This window comes from Ornithorhynchus anatinus, chromosome 12 (genome assembly GCF_004115215.2).
Source record: "Ornithorhynchus anatinus isolate Pmale09 chromosome 12, mOrnAna1.pri.v4, whole genome shotgun sequence".
NCBI lineage: Eukaryota > Metazoa > Chordata > Mammalia > Monotremata > Ornithorhynchidae > Ornithorhynchus > Ornithorhynchus anatinus.
Genome location: NC_041739.1, coordinates 51,384,316 through 51,398,377, shown reverse-complemented (window position 1 = coordinate 51,398,377; position 14,062 = coordinate 51,384,316). Strand labels below are relative to the sequence as shown.

The following is a 14,062-nucleotide window of genomic DNA, read 5'->3' as shown; positions in this document are numbered from 1 at the left end:
AACCAAGTGGGTGCTCAATTATAATAGCAACAATAACAATAATAATGGTAATTACCGCTAATAATAATAATTGTGGTATTTGTTAAGTGCTTACTATGTTCTGAGCACTGTTCTAAGTGCTGAGATAGATACAAGATAATCAGACCACATGAGGCTAAATAGGGAAAACAGGTTTTAAATCCTCATTTTGCAGATGAGGCAACGGAAAGCACAGAGATGTTAAGTGACATGCCCACGATCACATAGCAGACAAGTGGCAGAACCATGAAAAAGCCTCTCACTATAGACTCTAAGCTCGCTGTTGGCAAGGAGTTTGTTTATTATTATACTGTACTTTCCCAAGCGTTTAGTACAATGTTTTGCTGACAGTAAGCACTGAATAAATATGATTGAATGATGATGATTCCTCAACCCTGCAGCTAGAGATGCTCTCCCAAGCGCTTATTACAGAGCTCTGCACATAATAAATGCTCAATAAATTCCATTTGTTGATTGATGGGAGTCCTGGTGGTGTGAGTAGAGAGGCCTCTCTTTCTTTTTTCTCTCCTTTCCCTCTCTTTCTCTTTCTTTTCCAGGGGACCTGGGTGGGGAAAGGGATCCGCCTGGAGGCTGTCATTTCCCCTGCTTCCTGCCCCTCTGGCACAGTTCCTGCCCTCAAGAGGCTTCCAGTTTATCAGAGGAGCTGCTTAAATTCTCTCAGCTCACTGAGGTGGAAGATGTAAGAGGTGGAAATGCTGGGTCCTGCTCAGAGCTTGTTGAGTGGAGAAAAAAGTGTTTGGAACTTTCTAAGGCATTGCTATTAGATTACATGTTTTGTGAGGAGGTTCAGTGCCTAACTCCAAAGTGAGCAGGATGGTTTCGCCTGGGGGTAGAGTTAAAGAGTAGAGAAAAGTGTGGAGCAGAAAAGGACCCAGGAGTCAGAGGACCCGAGTGCTAATCCCGACTCTGCCACTTGCCTGCTTTATGTCCCTGGGAAAGTCACAACTTCTCTGTGCCCCAGTTTCGTCATCTGTAAAATTGGGGATTTGCTAACTGGTCTCCCTCCTACTTAAACTGTGACATGTGGGACAGAGACTCTCTCCAACATGATTATGTTGTATCTGCCCCAGCGCTTAGTACACTGCTTGACACATAGTAAGCACTTAATACATACAATAATTATGATTATTGCTAGGAAAGGTGGCATATATCTGGGTGACATATTTTGTTTGAGGTCCTGGTCTGCATCTTCATTTCCTTCCACTCTGTGGAAGAGGCAGAGAGAATATCCATCTGTAAGTACTCAGTGACACCTCTAAAGAGGAATAATACAGTCATGGATAGTTACGACTCAGGGCCAGTGACACCCTAGCAGACATAAAATCACAAAGAGTGAGTTCATTGCAACATAGGCATAATGTGAGCCAGAAAGGCACTTAGAGCATATGAGCAGGGGACTCCACAGTTACCCCCCAAAATCAATACCAATCAGTAAAATGTCTTGGCTGCAGACTGTAGTTTAAATATTGACTTTCCAAATGGGATGGAAATTGAAATATACCATGTTGCTTGGTTCTTGTGTCCACATGTCGGGCAACAGGAAGACAGCCTCGTCGGATTGCTCATATTGGGTCTTGCTGATTTACAGTCTTTTGACAGTTGCTTTCTTTCAGGAACTGATCTTTTAGAGCCAAGATGGGGAAAAAAAAAATTGATTTAAACCCAAACCGTTAGATGTCAGAGTCTTTGCCATAGAAACTTGGGGCTGTAATTATTTTTAAAATGTATCTTGGGGGAATGTGAAATAAATAAGTTAAAGATAGACGTGTTGATTTGCATCAGAGAAATTAAATTGAAATAGGGTTTGGGGACTAAAAACAGAAGCAATCCATAGCTTCCTCTTGTGAAGCCAAAATCTGCTTAGTTTTCAGCATGGTGTAGTGGATAGAGCATGGGCCAAGTAGTCAGAAGGTCATGGGTTCTAATCCCAGAGCTGCCACTTGTCTACTATGTGACCTTGGGCAAGTCATTTCACATCTCTATGCCTCTGTTACCTCATCTGTAAAATGGGGATTGAGACTGTGAGTCCTATGTGGGACAGGGACTATGTCCAACTTGATTTGCTTGAATCCATGCCAGTGCTTAGTACAGTGCCTGGCACATAGTAAGCGCTTAACAAATATTATTATTATTATTAGGTTTAGGGTTTTTTTGCTGAGAAGTAGCATTGGTGAGATGTGATCCCAAAAGATCCAATGCAGATAATAATAATTATAATTTTAGTAATTGGAGTCAAGGAGGGCTCACTAAGGGGTTGTGTTGACACTTCTGGTCAAGGGGTAGTGAGTGGCACCTGTTGGCTGAAATCTTCCTCTGGAACTCCCAGGAGCCCATGGTAAGCAGTAATGTTTTGGCTCAGATCATATTGTTGCATCTTCTGAAACTATAAGGAAAGAATGGAACAGAGCGAGTCATCAGGGCAAATAGCATAATGTCTTGCTGACATTTTTAGCCAGCTTTTGGACTTGTGATGTGATTAGAGAGGAAGGAGGATTAAGTAAAGAGGAACCAAATGAAGATGGCAAAAGGTTTGAAATTTTTTGGAAAAATAATTCTATTTATGTTAAAGGGACAGAAGCAACAGCATGACTTAGTGGAAAGAGAACGGGCTCAGGAGTCAGAGGTTGTGGGTTCTAATAATAATATTGGTATTTGTTAAATGTTTACTATGTGCAGAGCACTGTTCTAAGCACTGGAGTAGATACAGAATGATCAGGTTGTCCCATGTGGGGTTCACAGTTTTAATCCCCATTTTACAGATGAGGTAACTGAGGCACAGAGAAGTGAAGTGACTTGCCCACAATCACACAGCTGGCAAGCAGCAGAGTCGGGATTAGAACCCATGACCTCTGACTCCCAAACCCAGGCTCTTTCCACTGAGCCATGCTGCTTCTCTAATCCCAGCTCCACCATTTATCAGCTGTGTGACTTTGGGCAAGTCACTTAACTTCTCTGTGCCTCTGTTACCTCATCTGTAAAATGGGGATTAAGACTGTCAGCCCCATTGGGACAACCTGACTACCTTGTATCTTTCCCTGTGCTTAGAGCAGTGCTTGGCACATAGTAAGCACTTAACAAATACCATTATTATTATTATTAGAGTCGTGGGATTTGGGCTGGGCGCTCCCTGATTAATGGAGGAAGAGAGATTCACATTTTAGTTGTGTACATAATGAAGCAGTAGCTTCGTGGAGTAATTCAATATAGAAAATCCATAGGGTGATGTAGAAGGGAGAGGGAGTAAGGGAAATGAGGGCTGAGTCAGGGAAGCAGCAACGACTACCGGGAGTCAGAAGGACCTGGGTTCTCATCCCAGCTCTATCATGTATCTTCCATGTGACCTTGGGCAGGTCACTTCACTTCTCTGTGCCTCAGTGACCCCATCTGTTAAATGGGGATTAGGACTGTGAGGTTCGTGTGGAACAAGGACTGAGTCCAACTTGATTTGCTGTATCTAACCCAGCACTTTGTACAGTGCCTGGCACATAGTAAGCACTTAATAAATACCATTAAATGGGCCTTTTGGAGGTGATGTGATTTGAGAAAGACTTTGAAGGTGGGGGGAGTGGTTATGTGTCAGGTATGAAGCAGGAGGGAGATCCAGGAGGGAGATCCAGGCCAGAGGCAGGATGTGGGCAAGAGGTTGGCAGTGAGAGTGGTACAGTGAGTAGATTGGTGTTAAGAGCAGTAAAATGGACGGCCTGGGTTAGAGCAGGAAATTAGCGAGGTAAAATAGGAGGGGGCAAGCTGATTAAGTGCTTTAAGGCTGATGGAAAGGAGTTTCTGTTTGATGTGGAGTTGGATGGGCAACCATTGGAGCTTTTTGAGGATTGGGGAGATGTGAACTGATTGGCTTTTTAGAAAAATGATTCAGGCAGCAGAGTAAAGTGAGAACTGGAGTGGGAAGAGACAGGACGCAGGGATGTGAGCAAAGAGGCTGATGCAGTAATCAAGGTGGGATAGGATAAGTAATAAGATTAGCAGAGTAGCAGTTTGGATGGAAAGGAAAAGACAGATATTAGCGATGTTATGCAGGTTGAACCGACAGGATTTGCTGACATTGAAATGTGAGTTGAATGAGAGAGGTGAGTTGAGGATAATACTAAGGTTTTGGACTTGTGAGACAGGGAGAATAGTGGTACTGTCTACAGTGATAGGAACGACAGGGAGAAGACAGTTGAGGTGGGAAGATGAAGAGTTGTGTCTCTGACATGTTAAGTTTGCGGTGTCTATGGGAAGCCCTAAGTCTTAACTATTTGTGACTGTATTATTCTTCTTTAGAGGTGTCACTGAGTGCTTACAGATGGATATTCTCTCAGCCTCTTCGGTGGGGTGGAGGGAAATTAAGATCCAGGAGAAAATGAGAGACTGCAGAGAAGGAGAGATGTATAAATCTTTAAGGTCAATAATGAATCTTTCTGTGGGTATGTGTCCACTTATTCTTTGTTTTCCAAAAGGTCTAAAATAAGCTCTGAAGAGGTGTATTAAATTAGTTCATTCAAAAAAGAGTAATGAGAGCAAACAGAGGAAACACATAGTTATTTTCTACCTTCTCCTTCTGAAAGGGAATTCTTCATTAATGCCTAGGCTGGCAATATGTACTTTAGAAGGAATGTACTCTAATGCAAATGTTTAGTCTGCTGAGGCTGAAAGTCACCACATCTCATTGCTCTGATTTTTCTCTGAGCAGCAAGTTGCTGTCCAGTGGCTTTTGCCGGAGAGTGGCCATGAGGAAGCTAGAAAGTCATGGGCTCCACTCCCGGCTCCGTCACTTGTCAGCTGTGTGGCCTTGGCCAAGTCACTGCACTTCTCTAGGTCTCAGTTCCTTCATCTGGAAAATGGGGATTTAAGACTGTGAGCCCCATGTGGAACAGGGACTGTGTCTAACCTGATTAGCTTGTATCTGCTTCAGTGCTTAGTACAGTGCCTGGAACATAGTAGTGCTTAACAAATGCCATAATTATTATTGTTAGAAGGGGATAATTACTTGGCACATTAGATTCCAACAGAATATTGTTGATACCATTAGGTTCTGGAAATGATGGCTCCGCGTTTTACGTGGAGTTCGAATGTTTTATATCTCCGGGGGCTTGGTGGGGGTTGGGGGGGGGGTGTACGGGGGAGCATTGGGGTATATACAAACTAGTTAGATTGGATACAGTCACTGTTCCACATGAGGCTTACAGTCGAAGTAGGAGGGAGAACAAGAGAACTGAGACACAGAGAAGTTAAGTGATTTCAATCAACCAGTCATATTTATTGAAAGCATACTGTGTGCAGAACACCGTGCTAAGTCCTTGGGAGAATATAAAATAACATAACAGTGTTGGTAGACACAGTCCCTGCCCACAGTGAGCTTACAGTCTAGAGAGGGAGACAGACAATATAAATAAATGAATTACAGATGTGTACATAAATGTTCCTTGCCCAGATGGAGCTCAAAGTTTAGCAGATTCAGCCTCTTTCATGCCCTGCCACTCTGGTCTATCTGTAAAGATGGTCTCCCAGCCTTCATCTGCTATCATCCCTTCCGTGCTTAAAAATTCTTCCCTTCCACTCTCCAGTTTGGGAACGGGGAGACCCTTTTGGAAACTGAGGCAAAGAGAAGCAAAATGACTAAATCACGTGAGCTAGAAGTAGAACCCAGGTTTCTAATCTCCAGAACTGTGCACCGGTCCCTGCCTGTCTCCTGGCCCATAAATAACAATAATAATAATAATAATTATACTTGTAAAATGCATTTGTAAAGTGTGCCCTACAGTCCCTGTCCTATATGAGCCTCTCAGTATCAACCCCCATTTTACAGATGAGGTACCTGAGGCCCTTAGAAGTGAAGTGACTCTCCTGTGGTCATACAGCAGACATGTGGTAGAGACAAGATTAGAACCCATGATCTTCTGACTCCCAGGCCCATACTCTATCCACCTTGCCATACTGCTTCTCAAAGGAATTCCAATAGGAATTTTCAGGTAGAAAAATCAATCAGTTATATTTATTGAACACTTACTATGTGCAGAGCACTGTACTAAGTGCTGGGGTAGATAAAAGCTAATCAGATTGGACACAGTCCGTTCTTTCATTCAATCATGTTTATTGAGCACTTACTGTGTGCAAAGCACTGTACTAAGCCCTTGTATTATTGTACAATACGATAATAAACCGACACATCCCCTGCCCACAACAGTTTACAGTCCAGAGGTATAGTCTACATCCCACATAGGGCTTACAGTCTAAGTCCCCATTTTACAGGTTAAGGGAACCGAGACCCAGAGAAGTTAAGTGACTTGTCCATGGTCACACGACGGACGAGTGCCAAAACTGGGATTAGGACCCAGGTTTTCTGACTCCCAGGGCCCTTGGGCTTTTCCCTAGGCCACACTGCTTCTCAATGAAACTAGCTCCTGCGAGGATACGGATAACTTTGAGTACTTTTTCCAGAACAAGCCCAGCCCCCAGGGGGTGGAGTTGTTCTGATGCGGAGATACTTGGCGAAGTGGATGGTGCCAACCAGTCTATGTGCCGCCTCGCAGCTAATGTGTGGTTCGTCATCGGCTCCGGACTCCATCACCTAGTTGGAATTCTTGAACATCATTTATCCCCGCATGGAGACACTGTGTTGGTTAGAGAGCTTCCCGGACATGCACTTTCTAGTAACACCTGACACAGATTGGAAAACGAAGCTCGTAATTGCTATCGATTGCCCGTAAAACCGAGTGAAAACTTCGAGCCTCACTCACTGGACCGTCCGAAGGAAAACTGAGCCATCCAAGGGAGCATACATATTTTAATGTCTGGGAAGAGATATTGTTCTAAGGATCTTAATGGCATTATTTTAGCATTGTCACGTCAATGGGATAGCATAGTGAATGTGCTATTTGCATTATTAAATGATGGGTTGGTGGTTTGGAATGTATTTGCTTATCTTAAGCAAAATATCCCAGCCTTTACTGAAAATACCTCGGTTTTTGTTTGGGGGTTTGGGTGATAGAGATGATTTAAGTGAACAGGGATTCATTTTAGTTTACCAAGGCCCCAAGATTGGGGTGCCCCTCCCACCCCCAATTTTTAAGGTCTGGAAAGTAGTGGATCACCTGAGCAGTGAATATGCGCTCTCAATCATCTGAACTCCTGGAGGGGTGCTATTGCATATCTTTGTACACTCAAAGAAGCAGCATGGCCTAGTGGAAAGAGGATGGGCCTGGGAGTCAGAGGACCTGGGTTCTAATCCTGACTCCACCGCTTGTCTGTTGTGATCTTTTTTTTTAAATGATATTTGTACTAAGCACTGGGGTAGATACAAGCAAGTCATGTTGGATATAGTCCATATTCCACAAGGGGCTCACAGTCTTAATCCCCATTTTACATATGAGGAAACTGAGGCACAGAGAGGTGAAGTGACTTAGTCTCCTACCAGAGATTTCTGTTTCCCAGTGAGCCAGGACTGGGGCTTCTCATGCTCCATCTTGATATTTTCGCTCTCGGTGTGATTCAGTCATCTGTGAGATTGGAATTCTGTGAACAGAAACCCAGTTTCCATTGCTGATGTTACTGGAAGTTCAAATTCATCACAGGATGCCTTACTTGGAGCCATTCCAATCAATTCAAAAGAAATCTGAGAAGTAATGTGACCCAGTGGAAAGAGTACAGGCCTGGGAGTCAGAGGACCTGGATTCTAATCCCAACTCTGCCTCTTGTCTTTTGTGTGACCTTGGAAAAGTCATTTTGCTTCTCTGTGCCTAAGTTCCTTCATCTGTAAAGTAAGGATTAAGACTGTGAGCCCCATGTGGAACATGGACTTTGTCCAACCTGAGTATCATGTATTTACCCCAGCATTTAATACAGTGCTTGGAATATAGCAAGCGCTTAACAAATACCATTTTTTAAAATGTATACAGCTATGGCTCCCCACCAAACCATCAACTTCACTCCTCTGATTCAGTACTTCATAAAGCTTTGTCCAAATTCAGAGGGAGTTTGGGAAAAACCAGTGTTGGATCATAAAATCAACACCACTTTTGTATTTATTGTTGCCTGGGTCTCCTAAGAGAAACAATTCCTCCATAGTTGAGATTTGACAAATGACTGGTCCCAGGAATTGGAATGTTAGAATTTGTGTGGGACTTATCACACGTAGATGGAGACACTAAATGCCGAATCTTGCTCCAAGGATGGAAAGCTGTATGCTTTGAGAATTCATTCCAATAGTTCTTTCTTAGAGAGGAAAAGGACTGCTTTGAATATAGGAATTTTAGAAGTGTTCTTTCAATTTGAGAAACTCAGGTTGCTTTCATCATTCTCCTTTTCATTCTTAAAACGTTAGCAACAACCAAAGAGACCTACACTTCATATGGGAAAGGCAGAAAGGAGAGAGGGAGAGGAAGCAAGAGAAGGGAAGAGAGGTTGAAGGAGAGGGAGAGAGGAGGGAGACAAGGCAGAAAAGGGAAAGACAGGGAGATAGAAAGGGAAGGAGAGAGAGAGAGGGAGACAGGGAGTGAGAGGAGAGAGGAATGAGAGGCACAGGAATGGAGAGGGAGAGAGAGGAAGGAGGGAGAGAAAGAGATGGACAGACAGAGGACGAGGGAGAGAGCGAGCACAAGCAAACCCTGCAGAGAAGATAGAGATTCAAAATACAGATGGAGACAAGCATACCTATTCTCTTACAAGCACTCAGTTGAACACAGGACAAACATGTATGGTCAGATAGAGGCATGAACATACAGTCACACCCACACTCACACAGCCACACATACAAGCGCTTATTCAAACTCAGGGACACATCCCTTAACACTCAATCCCACACAACTTCCCTCATTCAATCCAATGTAGATGTACTCAGGTAATCAGTTTGGTATGCGCTCTTTCTCTCTCTGTCTCTCTCTCTCTCTCTCACACACAGACACACACACACACAGTTAATTCAATTATCTATTATCTTCTGCTTGGAGACAGAAGAACAGGAGCACAGGAAAGGATGATTTTCTAGAACTTCCCAGGATGTGATTGGCAAGAGTCACAGGTCTTCTCCCTTTGGTAATGGTAGTAAGTGGTAATTTCTGAGCACCCACGGGTTGCAATGCACTGTACTAAGTGCTTGGGAAAGTACAACAGAAGAACAAAATACTCTGGTCTTCTATTTAATGAAAATCATTATTCACCATTTCTTTCATCTCTGTATAACTGTGGCTGGAATCTACCTCACTGCTTTCTATGCAACTCCCCTCTCCCCCAGAGAGAGGAGACCCCCTTGGAAAACAGTTTGAGCTGCCTTGAGTCAGGGGAATCACTTTGGGGTGAGGGAGCCCACTTTCTCTTTCCTTCCACCTTTCTGCCACCCCACAACCCCTTCACCAACACAATCAGCTTAAGCATTTACAGCATGGACATGCTGTAAACATCACAGCTCAAAAATCTCCAATGGCTATCCTTCTCTCTCCACATCAAGCGGAAATGCTATACCATCACCCCCAAGATTCTCTACCAACTTTCTCCCTCCTGCTTATCAGTTCTCTCAAAGCAGTACTCCCAAACTTATCTAGTCTTTGCTTGTCCCTAACTCACCTTCTAACTGTACCCCAATCTTAATCTGAAGCATCTTGCTCATGATTTTCCCCAGCCTGGAGCTCTCTCTCCAAAGCCTCCAGACCACAGTTCTCCTCTTCTTCAAAGCCCTTTCAAAGAAACCGGCAAAGACCAAGAGAAAAAGTCAAGTCAGAGGGGAAGAAAGAAGAGCAGTATGTGATGTTCATTAATTCCCAGGCCTTTCTTTGCCCCTAATCTGAGCTGCCCCTAAATTCTGACCCCTTGCTCACATCCATTTCATTCATTCATTTCACTCAATCATTCTTATTGAGTGCTTCCTATGTGCACTAATCACTTGGAAAGTACAATTTGGCAACAAAGACAATCTCTACCCAACAATAGTTACCGATTTGTACATTCCAAGCACTTAGTACAGTGCTCTGCACATAGTAAGCGCTCAATAAATACTATTGAATGAATGAATGAATAGGCTCAGGTTTCACCCAGAAGCAGTATGCCTAATGGATAGAGTGTGAGCCTGGAAGTCAGAAGGACCTGGATTTTATCCTGGCTCTCCCACTTTTCTGCTATATGAAATTGGGCAAGTCACTTCACTCCTCTGTGTCCCAGTGACCTCATCTGTAAAATGGGGATAAAGACTCTAAGCTCTGTGCGCAACAGGAAGTGTGTCCAACCTGACAACCTTGCATCTACCCCAGCAGTTAGTACAATGCCTGGCACATAGCAAATGTTTAACAAAAGATCGTTAAAAAAGAAAAGGCAGATTCCTCCCCACACACTGGTTTTCGGAGCCTCCTCCTCCAGGAAGCTCTCCCTATTTTCCTCACCTTCCCAGTGGTGACCTCAGCTCAGCCACTTGAGCACTCTTATTGCATTTAATTTTTATTTGTTATTGATTTATGCCTCACCCCATCTTAACTAGTTGTAGCCTAAACTGTCCATTCTCTCATTTTCATACCAGGTATTAATTGTCGATTGTCAAGTGTGAATGCTTTAAAGGCAGAGGCTCCTATTCCACGTCTTCCAAGTGAAATGTTGTCTTCTGAAATTCTGGGTGCACAGAACTTTGCACACACAGCGTGCTCTGTCAATAATGTTGGACACATTGGATTTCCAGCTATTTCATTATTCCCCTGCCACCCCTATATTTCTGTATACAGTGCTGAATTGAGAAAGAGTTCTCCCATTTCTTAGATTGGTACTTCCGAAACTTGACTTGTGAGTTTTCCATGCCGGGGGCTGTAGGGAGCACGTCAGGGCTCTATTTAGCTTGGAAAGCTCCTTTACTAGTCATTTTAAATATAGACTTTATATTTATATATTTTATATCTTTACAGCTCGGCATAATTTAGTGAAAAGTGGGGAAATTACTTGCTGCCTTTTTATTACTCTCCTAAAAACTATGGCACTTGTGATTTCCCTTAGCTGATTGGCCCAGAATTGTGATTTCTTGAGCAACGCCTCTGCCCTGCGTGATTTCATAATCGGGAACGGCTGGATGAGGATTTCTGAGGAGATTTGCTCACCGCAACCCTAGGTCTTGCTTGTGGGGAGGGCAGGCTCTGGCACCTTACCCAGGGGGCATGGTTACTCAAGAGAATTAGGTTTGTCCAATTTGGCACCTTTTAAAAAATGAGAAAAATAGCAGTTCTTCATACCATTATTTTTCTAGAGGAATGATCCTTTTTTTTTTCCAGTAGTGGGGCAATGTCTGTCCTCTTCGGGAGTGCCATTTTTAACATGCACAACGTTTACATTTTGAAGAAGAGGAGATGCTCAGTCACCGATAATAATTGTGGCATTCATGATTCGCTTACTGTGTGCTAAGAACTGGGGAAGATACAAAGGTTTGAACCCACCCGGGGCTCGCAATCTGCCTTATCCCCGTTGGACAGATGAGGAAACTGAGACCCAGAGAGGACCAGTGAACTGTGCCCGGCAGACCAGTGAGGGAGCCGGGGTTAGACTCAGGATCTCCTGACTCCTAGCGTCATGACTAGTCCACGCCATGTGGTCAAGGAGCAGTGAAGCAGTCTGTTGAATGCCCGCATCCTCGAAGCTGGGCCCCAGGGTCAGCCCTGAGGAGGAATCGGTCCATCGTGGTTGGTGGCATTGGTGGCTGCTTCCTGGCTTTCTGAGAAGAGCCCAGTCTAGGACGGGGGGAAGGTGGAAGCCATCTTGGGTAGAATGGCTCTTTCTTTTTTATGGTACTTGTTAAGCACTTTCTATATGCCAAGCACTGTTCTAAACACTGGGTAGGTATGAGCAATCACATTGGACACAGTGTCCCACGTGGGGTTCACAGTCTTAATCCCTATTTTCCAGATGAGGTTACTGAGGCACAGAGAAGTGAAGTGACTTGTTAAAGGTCACACAGCAGGCAAGTGGCAGAGCCGGGATTAGAACCCAGCTCCTTCTGACTCCCAGACTCGTTCTCTATCCACTAGACAACTCTGCTTCTCTTTTGGGTCATTCTGGCCGGGGTCATTACGAATCTTTCCCATTTTCCTTTAGCATACTCCAGCCCCGAACCTTAGACAAAGCAACAAGTGACACTGAGGTTTAGTTGATGATGAAAGTTTGTAGGATAGCTCCATTCTTCTTCTTTTTTTTATGGTAATTGTTAAGAGCTTGTTTTGTGTCAAGCACTGTTATAGTGGTGGGGGAGATACAAGTGAATTAGGTTGGACACAGTCCCTGTCCAGCATGGGGCATTGCTATTGATGTCTGTTTACTTGTTTGATGTCTGTCTTCCCCATTCTAGACTGTGAGTCGATGGTTGGGCAGGCATTGTCTATCTTTGTTGCTGAATTGTACTTTTCAAATGCTCAGTAAAGTGCTCTGCACACAGTAAGCGCTTAATGAATCCGATTGAATGGGGCTCACAGTTTAAGTTGGAGGGAGAACAGGAGAACTGAGGCCCAGAGAATTCATTCACTCGAATTTATAGAATGCCTACTGTGTGCAGTGCATTGTACTAACCCCTTGGGGGACTACATTATAACAATAAACAGACACATTCCCTGCCCACAATGAGCTTACAGTCCAAAGGGGGAGACAGACATTAAATAAATCAACTACAGATATGCACATAAGTGCTGTGGGGCTGGGAGAAGTTAAGTGACTTGCCCAAGGTCACACAGCAAACATTTGGAAGAGCCGGGCTTAGAGCCGGGAGTCCTCTGACTCCCAGACCTGGCCTTTTTCCACTAGGCCATGCTTTTAAGTGTCTTCTCAGTAATAATAATTGTGCGTTTTGTGAGGTGCTTACTTTGTGTCAAGCAGTGCGCTAAGGTATTGGGTAGATGTAATACAATTGGATCAGTCACAATCCATGTCCCACCTGGAGCTCACGCATTAAGAGGGAGGGCGAACAGATATTGAATCCCCATTTTATGGATGAGGAAACTGAGTCTTGGAGAAGTTGTGACGTGCCGAAAGTCTCACAGAGGGCAACTGCTGGAGGCAGGTATAGAACCCAGGTGTCCTGACTCCCAACCCTGTGCTTTTTCCATTTAATGATGATGATGGTATTTGTTAAGCACTTACAATGTGCCAAGCATTGTTCTAAGTGCTGGGGTAGATACAAGGTAATCAGCTTGTCCAAGTAGGGCTCACAGTCTTAATCCCCATTTTACAGATGAGGTAATTGAGGCACAGAGAAGTTCATTGACTTGCCCAAAATCACACAGCTGATACGTGGTGGAGCTAGGATTAGAACGCACGATCTGTGTTGCCCAAGCCCGGGCTCTTTCCACTAAGCCTTGCTGCCCCCACACTGTTTGAAGTGATTTTGCCCAAGTTGGGAATTAGTCATCCTAATGAACCCGCAACACGTCCCTAAATCCGCCCAGACAGCGACCCATCCTGTCAATTCGTTCATTCAATAGTATTTATTGAGCGCTTACTATGTGCAGAGCACTGTACTAAGCACTTGGAATGTACAATTCGGCAGCAGATAGAGATAATCCCTGCCCGGTCAATTCCAAAGTGTACCGTCATTTCTCAGCAGAAACTGACTGCGGTTGCAGCGTAGCGAAAAGTCCAGTTGTCGGGGGCCGGGTAAAAGGCATAAGGAGAGAGTCCCGATGCCTTATGACATATTTCTGCAGATTGAGAGTCATGTTTGTGGCAGTTGGAATTTATGTGCACCCAATGTCTCATCTGATCTGCGTTAATCATTTTAGAAATTCAGTGAGAAACATTTGTAATTACTCTGCCTTTATGTGGAGTCAATCCTGAAACCACCCCAACTTCGAATGACAATGGAAAGCACCTGAAAAATTCACAAACTAGTTTTTCCAAAAAATTCTTTCCTAGTTTTTTTGGACACTCAAGTCCTAGAGTAATTAAATTTTATGAGCTTAATCGAATAACATTTAGGTATAAAGCCCCATAAAGGGGATTGGAGCTTATGTTGTTTGGCCAAAAACAAAGGCAGGCCTATCCTTCCAACCCCATGCTTTTCTTCACCTGCTCGGAG

General features: G+C 43.9%; 1 protein-coding gene across 2 annotated transcripts in view; it reads left to right on the top strand.

Annotated features, from left to right (window-relative positions):
- Nucleotides 1–14,062, top strand: part of BMPR1B (bone morphogenetic protein receptor type 1B) — a 251,003-nt gene that overhangs the window by 120,796 nt on the left and 116,145 nt on the right. The gene's annotated exons all lie outside the window — the stretch shown is intronic.